Source organism: Mycteria americana, unplaced genomic scaffold (assembly GCF_035582795.1).
Source record: "Mycteria americana isolate JAX WOST 10 ecotype Jacksonville Zoo and Gardens unplaced genomic scaffold, USCA_MyAme_1.0 Scaffold_46, whole genome shotgun sequence".
Lineage (NCBI taxonomy): Eukaryota > Metazoa > Chordata > Aves > Ciconiiformes > Ciconiidae > Mycteria > Mycteria americana.
The window spans coordinates 660,777-670,383 of NW_027445633.1; the positions used below are offsets into that span (position 1 = coordinate 660,777).

Here is a 9,607-nt window from a genome sequence, read left to right on the forward strand (position 1 = left end):
ACAAGCACTGGGGCATTTCTCTTGGTTTCCCCACCCCTCCCTGGTGCTGCTGCTCTTGATTTCAGGCTCTCTGGGAAAGGGGGTTCCAGCTGCAGCTCAGCAGCTGATCCTGCAGGTCCTGCCATGCTCATGTTTCCGTGGGTGCAAGGCGGCTCTGTGGGGCACTGGGCAAAGCAGTCCATGGCAGGGGGATAAGGCTGACTGTCCGTTAAGGACACCCCAATTTTAGGGCATCCAGAATAGCACAGGTCTTCCCTGGGGAGGGGAGGGTGGAGATCATCTGCCCTTTCAGGCTGGATTCAGCTGTTCCCAGCAGAATCCAATTTCCTTTCAGGGGAACATCTGAGTGTGATCACCATCCAGACCAAAGAGGTGTGAGCCAAGGACAGCTGGGAGCAAGACTGATGGACAGACCAGCTCTCCTCCATCTGCACTAAGGGTCTGTCCTTCTGCCTCTCAGGACTCTCAGTGTAGACTTGTGGTGTAGCAGAAATGCCAAGGATTTCTGCCTTCAGAAAACACTCCCCAGATGCGAGAGGGGCAACAGGAGCAAAATAAACAAAACAAAAGCCCTGCACCTTGCTTCTGCAGTTGGGTGAATTGGGAAGGAGAATGCTGAAAAGCTCTTTGAAACCATGATTAAATTGACCCTGAGATCACTCCTGGTTCCTGTTTAGCTGTGGCTGCACAGCAGGACTGATTCCTCCACAGAAGAGTCCCCTGCTCCCCACTACACCCCAACCCAGCACAGACCACAGCTCAAGCCAGGGAGCTGCACGAAGGCCTTCCTGGAAAGACAGAGGCCACGAGGGCTGTTTCTCTGAGACATGGAATAGGTTTTCCTCAGAGAAGTCTCTCCTCACTTGTCACTGCCTTTTCCTCCTTGACCAGGCCCTTTGCACAAACTAAGCAGATGTCCAACAGCAGCTCCACCACCTAGTTCCTCCTCCTGGCATTTGCAGACACACGGGAGCTGCAGCTCTTGCACTTCTGGCTCTTCCTGGGCATGTACCTGGCTGCCCTCCTGGGCAATGGCCTCATCATCACTGCTGTAGCCTGTGACCACCGCCTCCACACCCCCATGTACTTCTTCCTCCTCAACCTCTCTGTTCTTGACCTGGGCTCCATCTCCACCACTGTCCCCAAATCCATGGCCAATTCCCTGTGGGACACCAGGGATATCTCCTATGCAGGATGTGTTGTACAAGTCTTTTTCTTCCTCTTCTTTATCACAGCAGAGTATTCTCTCCTCACAGTAATGGCCTACGATCGTTACCTGGCCATCTGCAAACCCCTGCACTACGGGACCCTCCTGGGCAGCAGAGCTTGTCTCAAAATGGCAGCAGCTGCCTGGGGCAGTGGGTTTCTCCATGCTGTGCTGCACACAGCCAATACATTTTCCATACCCCTCTGCCAAGTCAATGCCCTGGACCAGTTCTTCTGTGAAATCCCCCAGGTCCTCAAGTTCTCCTGCTCACACTCCTACATCAGGGAAGTTGGGCTGCTTGTGCTTAGCATTTTTCTTTATTTTGGATGCTTTGTTTTCATTGTGCTGTCCTACGTGCAGATCTTCAGGGCCGTGCTGAGGATCCCCTCTGAGCAGGGACGGCACAAAGCCTTCTCCACGTGCCTCCCTCACCTGGCTGTGGTGTCCTTGTTTCTCAGCACTGGCACATTTGCCTACGTGAAGCCCCCCTCCATCTCCTCCCCATCCCTGGATGTGGTGGTGGCAATCCTATATGCGGTAGTTCCTCCAACAGTGAACCCTCTCATCTACAGCATGAGGAACAAGGACCTCAAGGATGCTCTGTGGAATCTATTTTAATACATCCTACTTCAGCATCAATAAGATGCCCATCATCTTCATAGCATTCCCAGGGTATCTCAGGAAATGCCAAAACTTTGTGCTTTGGTTTGGTTTGGTTTTTTCTGTCATTCTTTCATTCTTCTTTTGTTTATAAATTTGATTATATCATTTCCCTTTATGTAATACTATGTTTGCCCGTCTGTTCTTTTGGTTTTTTTCTTTTTTGACCCACAGCCTCTTATACACATGGAGGCAGGCTACCTGTGAGGAACACAATAAAGAAACCAGCAGAAAATTATTTGCCTCAGCTCCCATCACTTATATCTTGTGTAGACATGGACAGCAGCAGGACCTGGTCTTTCCCGTGCTGGTGTCTCCTCACTTCCACCCTGTGCTGCTGTGCCCTTGCATTTGTGTAAGCCCTAAGGTCTCATGTAACTTGTGACAGTCCTGTTGCCTCCACAGTGGCATGCCTGTGGCTGCAGGAGGAGCAGGCCATGTGAGCCACTGTGTCAGAGCTGGCTTCCCTGCCAGCACCACCGTCACCAAAGGGGCTCCTCAGGACAGGGCCAGACGACCGGGTGCCTCTTCCAAAGCTGGTGTCAGGAATACACCCAAGGAGCTGCTCCCAAAAAAGGACTCTTGCTCTTCTGGGGTTTCCGACAGATTCAGGGGGACAAGCTAAGAGTCCCACCGTGATATATTAGGGACTGAGGGTTGGATGGAGAGCTCCCTTCTTGGTTGCACATGGCTGAGAAGACAGCAACTGGTCTTTGACTTATCTGCCTGGCACTGTCACACCTCTGGTGGGGATGATGGCAGATGCTGGCCTGGAGAGAAATCAGGAACTGCCAGGAGGCGTCAGGGAAACCCCAGGGACAGCGTATGAGTCTGGGTGGGCAGTGAGTGGCTCCTCATAAAATGTGTAATGTCATAAGGTAGGTTCTTCCAGAGGAAAAGGTGAACCTGAGGAGCCCGTGGGCTACTGAGGACTCTGCAACGCCAGGAGAGGCTGTGAGGAGCCAGCAGGCAAAGGGACATGAGAGTGGAGAGTGGTTCAGGACACCGTGACGGATGCACCACTCTGAATTAGTGAACAGTACTTTGGTTCAAGCGTCACCGACAAGTGGCCCTGACTGAAATCAGTCCTGCTGTGCAAACTGTGAGAGCTGTGCTAGGCCATATCTTCTCAGCCACTAAGGAGTCTCGGCCACGTCTTATCAGGAGCGAAGAGTACCAGCCCGAGCTGGGAGCAGACAGAAGTAAAACTGCTACAGCTGCCCTCCTGCACAGACACCAAAGGAGGGTTTGACTACGAGTCCATCCCTGTGTGCTATAAATATTTGTAGCCTCCCCGAGCCCATTGAGCTCTCCTGTACGGCAACAGGTTGCATGGCGATGATCTGCCCTTTGAGCAGGGACACTTCTCAAGGGTACTCCTCAAGGCTGAGAGACCCCTTACCTGGTACCTGATATCTATAACGAGGCAGGTGACATTTTACATTAGGCCTAAAGGTATATTGTATACTAGCAACATTTATTTATATATCCAGCTATAGCTTAAATATTAGAATTGTAGTCAGTAGCACAGTGTTTGACTACTGTCTAAATCATTGTCTAAATCATTGTCTAAATCATTGTCTAATCACCATCTAAATTATCATCTAAATTATCATGTCAATCATTGTCAAATCATTGTCAAATCACTGTTTAAGTACTGTTCAATTACTATTCAATTATTGCTTAATCACCATTTGATTATCATTTAATTTTCATTCAATCATCAATTCATTGTCATTTGATCATCATTTAATAATTAATAAAACATTTTAGTAAACCCCACAGCAATGACTTCTCTTAATAATTCACCTGCGACAAAAACTGGTGTAGTCTGCAGGGTGGCGGACTCAGTCCTTGAATAATTATGGAGGAACAAATTTAACCCTTCACCAAAATTTGTGGATGATTGGGTGCATGAAAAGCGGGAAAACTGGAATAGGATGGAGAAACAATTAAACCTTGCAGCAGGGAAAAGGAAAGATGGTAAAGAGAAGGGAATAATATGCGAAAAATTGATAACGTGTTTGGGAGCTGCGTATCAGTGTAAGGAATGTAAAGATCAGGAAATGGGAGTGTTACAAGGTGAGGGTGAACAAAGAAAGCGACCAGAAATGCTGTTATCTCTGCAGATAGGTCAGTTGTAGAAACAACTGGGGGAGGAAAAAGAAAAACGCAGGAAGGTAGAGAATAAACTCGAACCCATGATATTTCAGGCCCCCCAACACACCAGATCCTCTAAAAATTCGTAAGCTAATTGTGTCCCCCCAGAAGATTGGGATGGAGATATTTGGGAGAACCCCAACCAAGAACTTAGGGATGAGAGTGAATGAGATGAATCAGAATTTAAGGTAGCCCCTATTATTAAAACTGAGGTATCTGCTGGACCTCAAGGGGGCAACCAGAGAAATAGCACAAGGACCATTCCGTGGGACCCCCTTCAACTGGCCAATCTGCATGAAAAATATGGGCAGAAGCCCGGCGAGAGCGAGACTGAATATCTGTGCTGTGCCTCCTTAACCGGAGGAGACCATATGATGTTAGAGCAAGGCAAAGCGGATGGCTTTGGGGGACCAGGAGTGTTCTTGAACGAGGGAGCAGCCCCTAACGCTGAGCCACACTCTATTACACGCTGAGTAGCTTATTGGGCAGGGGCACAGAGCCTTGGGATAGAGGGGAGCCACTGCTATGCCAATACGATCATGAAGCGAGCTTTCTACTGCCGTTACAAAAGCAGCCTGCCTGCAGGCTGTGAACGACAGGGGTGCACATGGTAATTACCCTCTCTCTGCCCGTGTAGACCCCCCAGCCATGAGACCCCTGCTAAGGGGAGCCCCTGCTGCCTGACAATCGTACCTCATTGCAAAGAGGGATGAAATAAGACAAAACATACAACATCACGCTCAGGAGGGTCAGGGCAGCCAAGCCCAGCTTTGACCCATCCCGACCTGGGCAGACTTAGTGCATAGCACTGTAAATCATCATCGAGAAATGGGGAGGGATGAACCGACACCAGCAGGACAATCCCAAGCTGATGCAGACAGCAGGGTAAGTAAGTACGTACTCCGGCAAGTAAGACAGGCTCCCCAGAACCCCAGACACTTGTCCCGATCTCATGAACCCCCTGATGGAAGCTCATCAATGGGATAACAAAGACGGCTCTCTTACCTATGTCCAATGGGCTGTCAAAGATTACTAGTAACATTTTCAATATACACGGGAGATAAAATGTTAATAATTTCAAGTTTGGATGCCCAAAGAAATAATGTTAAGGCTGCCCAAGAAAGGGTTAAATAACAGGATTTACAGGCCACAGTGAAACGTTCCCCATAGCTAAAGTAAACTGGTGATTGCCAGGGGAGAAAAGGATATCAAGGCACCAGTTAGCAGTAGTTTCAGGGAAGGAAAATGGTTTGGGCTTTGAGGTATGACAAGGACGAGTTTGGAAAGGACTGGACAGTGGTGATTGGTCTAGTGGCTGCCGCAAGTGTCCTTGGTTAGCGGAGTGAAAATGAGCAGCTCCCCGTGGGTGCCAGTGAACTGGCAGAGTTCACTGCTGTGAGCTGCCCCCACGCTGCCTGACTCAACAATAACCCATGTCCCTCACTCTCCTCTCTCTGCCGCTGCTGGGATGGGTATTGTGGAGGTCACAGCTGACCTAGAAAAAAGACACATTACCTCCCGAACGCTCTCCCCATATAATTCCCCAGTGTGACCAGTTAAAAAGCAGATGGGAGATGGTGCCTAACTATAGACTACAGAAAGTCAAATGCAAACACCACTCCTCCTACAGCTGCCGTCCCGCACGCGGCTACATTAACTGCCACCTTCCAAGCTGCCACTCACCCCCAGATGGTGGTAGGAGATGTAAAAGATATGTTCTTTATGGTGCCGCTGCAGGAGGAGGAGAACAGAAAACTTGCTTCTACCTGGGATGGAATACACTTTATTTTTAATTGTAAAGTACAAATAGATTGTACACAAGTAACTTGACCTCTTTCTACGACAATGTGACGCACTTAGTGGATGAGGGAAAGGCTGTGCATGTTGTCTGCCTTTGACCATGTTTCCCACAGCATTCTCCTGCAGAAACTGGCTGCTCATGGCTTGGAGGAGCATGAGCTTCTCTGGGAAAACAACCTGGCGGGATGGCCGGGCCCAAAGAGTTGTGGTGACTGGAGTTAAATCCAGTTGGCGGCCGGTCACAAGCGGTGTTCCCCAGGGCTCAGTACTGGGGCCAGTTCTCTTTAATATCTTTATCAACGATCTGGATGAGGGCATTGAGTGCACCCTCAGTAAGTTTGCAGACAACACCAAGTTGTGCGGGAGTCTTGATCTGCCTGAGGGCAGGAAGGCTCTGCAGAGGGATCTGGACAGGCTGGGTCGATGGGCTGAGGTCAATTGTATGAGGTTCAACACGGCTCAGTGCTGGTCCTGCTCTCCCTATGGGACATGACTGCAGTCGTTCATATGAATACTTCTATAAACTGCCATGAACATACTGAGTGGGAAAAGGTTCTTTTGGCCTTTATTTGGGCAGCAGCTGTCATTTCACTTGGCCAAAGGAATTTCCTACCAGGCTCATGTATGATCCCCAATAAATTGCCCTGGCTTTATGAACTTCTGCATTAGAGCTTGCAGTTGCCTGTATGTATCTTGGGCCACCACTGGCAACGCCAATGTCACCAGGTATTTGCATCTGAACACCTCACTGCTGCCCTCCATCTGCATTAATTAGCAAGGGAGCTGAGAGAAGGAGCTCCCATGCAGGTGCCTATGTTGTGCACTCCTGGACAGAGGCCAGAGGAATCCCACCTCCTGTGGGTTTGTGGCAGGCATGGGAGGGAGCTGAGTCTCCTTCAAATACTAGGAATGGAAACGCAGGATGAGATGCTCCATGGACCCAGCTGAATCCTTTCCCTCAGCAGGGGAAAGGGAGATCCCTACCTGCCACTGTCTGAGAGTGCTCTAACAATGAGACCAAAAAAGGTGATATTTAGATGGAACTTTGTCTCTGAGAGGAGAAATGACACTTGTGGAAAGAAGTGTCTCTCCCCAGGTGAGGGAGGGAACATGAGTGCTGCCTTCAGCCTGTTTCCCAGCAGGTTCCCCTGCAGCCCCAGGGACACCTGGAGGGAGCCCAGAGGGGGCAGAGAAAGTGCTGCCTTGGGCTGGTCCTCTGCTGCTGAGCTGGGCTGGGCTCCTGGCATGGAGGGAGCTCCTGGCAAGCGGGCAGCGCTGCAGAGAGACAGCTCTGCCCAGGAGCAGCTCCTCTGCAAAGGGCAGCAGGGCTGAGGGCACTGCCTGCAGGCACTGAGGGGGCTGAGGGAAGTCAGAGAGAGGTTAAAGGCAGATGGGAGTGGGAGGACAGAGGAGAGCTCACTTGCAGAATAACCTTCACAGCCCTCTACGTGGTAAGTCTCTGCCTGCAGGGCAATGCAGCTGCAGCTCCTGGAAAGATCTCCTAAAGCTGGCACATCCCACAGCCTACGGGATCTGCCAGGAGGGCTCTCACAGTTTCCCCAGTGTAGAGAAAATGACTGGCTTTGGAGCACGGCTTCCCTGCTGCACCATCAGAGGGACGGGGCATGTCGGCTGCCTTCACCCGTGGATGGCTGCAGAGTGTGAAGCTGGGGGTGCACCCAGGGGTGCCCAGGGCTGTCCTTGAGAGCAGGGCCCCTGCACCCCAGGGGCTGTGTGCTGGGGCAGGACCTTTGTCTCCTGCCAGGGTCAGCTCTCAGCTTACCTGGGGAGCTGCCAGCAGCAGTGCGGGGAGAAGCTGTGGGTGGAAGAAGCAACTGCTGGCGGGAGAGGGTCCTTCTGCTGTCAAGAGGGTGCTGCGTTGGTCAGGGCTGCTCACAGCTCCAGATCACCCCCAGGGCATTTCTGAGGGGACTTTTCAAGGGGAAGGTCAATGCAGGGACTACGTTAAAGATAAGGAGGTTTCCTGAATTTGTGTTTTTCATTTCCTATTTGGAGGGCACGGGGAGTTGGAAAAAGGGATCTCTCAAGTTTGAAGAAGTCACTGAGACTCCTGAGCTGTAACTTTGAGTGATCAGCAGGTCTGCCATAAACCTCCTAGAGTGCCTTCAGCCACTCCTCTGCCTATGGACAGCACCAGCTTCACCTGTATTGCACCCATCAGGGTGTTTCTTCCCTGCCCTTTTCCACCTGCAAACAGGACCATGCATGCAGCCAGTGCCCTGTAAACAGGCAGGTTTCTGTAGGGCCAGGGGGAGTGCACAGAGGTTGGGATGGGATCTGTGAGCACTGACAGGGAAAGACATGGGACAGGGAAACACCTCCCAGGAGGAAAATCTCCAGGCAGCAGAGATATGATCAGGGAATGAGAGGAAATGAAAACCAGAAATGTTGTGGGAGGGAGAATTCAGAAATCTCCCTATGATCCCCTCCGATGCAGACGCCTTCTTCTGAGCAAGCCCCCTCGCCTCCTGTCCCAGCCAGCAAAGCCTCTGCCCTCAGGGCTGTGGGGTCCAAGGCGTGAACCACCTCCTCTGCAGCCAGAGCTCCAGCAGAGCCGTGCTGCAGCTCTCCAGCCACGTGTCCATGTCCCTCTGCAGAGCACAGGGCTGAGAGCAACTGCCCAGTAATGTGAGTGTCTGGGAAGTGTTGTGCACAGCTGGGTGAGGGTAACGCTGTCCTGAGTGCCCGGCTGTCTCTCCACGTGCCTCTCTCAGCTAGACCATCACTGCATTTCTCCTTGTTTCTCTACCAGTCTGTGTTATTGTGATTGTTTTCTTGTTCTTGCTGTCAGGCTCTCTGGGGATGGGAGCTGCAGCAGCCGAGTCAGGCACTGCTCTTGTGATTCCTCCCACGCAGGTGAGTCCATGGGAATGAAGCGTCCAAGCTGTCCTCTAACCTGTGGGGCTGTGGGCAATGCACTCTGTGTCATTCCCCAGCGAATGAGCTGACTCTCCCTTACTGAGATACCATCATTAGGACCCTTGGCTATCTCCTTGGGGTGTCTTTCCAAGCACTGAGATGCCCTCCAGGATGCAAATCTGTCCTATAGCATCTTGGTGTTACCTGAATGCCCCATGGATAAGCACAGAGATGCTATGACCGAGGAAATGCTGCTGGGTTGGTGAAATGAACCCTGTGTGTCCTTGGGTACAAGTGGGGTGCTGAGACCTTGAGAAAAGGTGAGACACGTAGTGCTCGGCAGTGGATTTCTCTGCTCTCAGCAGTGCCTGGTGTCTTTTGAGGTTAACATGTGAGTGTGATTACCCTCTGTCTCAGAAAGGGACAAGCCCAGGGCAGCTGGGAACAAGACAGAGGGACAGAGCAGCTCCCCTCACTCTGCACTAACCCACAGGCAATCCTCTGGCCTCGCAGGGCTCCCTTTGCTCTCCCTGAGTGCAGCAGAAATTATGAGGGTTTCTGAAATCCCAGAAAACCTCCAGCTGAGATGGGAGAGAGCTGTGAAAAACCCTCTCTCTCTCAAACACTTTTGCGATTGTGGTTTCTTAGCAATGGCAGCGCAGATACTGACAAGCCCTTTTGCATTGGGAGCAGTTTTATCTGACAAATTCAACCACCAGGACTGCCCACACCATTCCCAGGAACCCACTGCTGCAGAGCAGGGCTGACTCCATGGCAGCCAGCGGGCAGAGGTCCTGCTTCTCCTGGCACACTCAGCCAGCACCAGCCACAGCTCCAGCCACAGAGCTGAATGAAGGTCTCATAGAACTGGAGAAGGGGCAGGGAGTGCGTAGTATGGAA

General features: G+C 51.3%; 1 pseudogene; it reads left to right on the forward strand.

Moving 5' to 3' along the window:
* The first annotated feature begins 913 nt into the window (after positions 1–913).
* On the forward strand, positions 914–1,825 carry LOC142403839 (olfactory receptor 14J1-like; annotated as a pseudogene).
* The last annotated feature ends 7,782 nt before the right edge of the window (positions 1,826–9,607 follow it).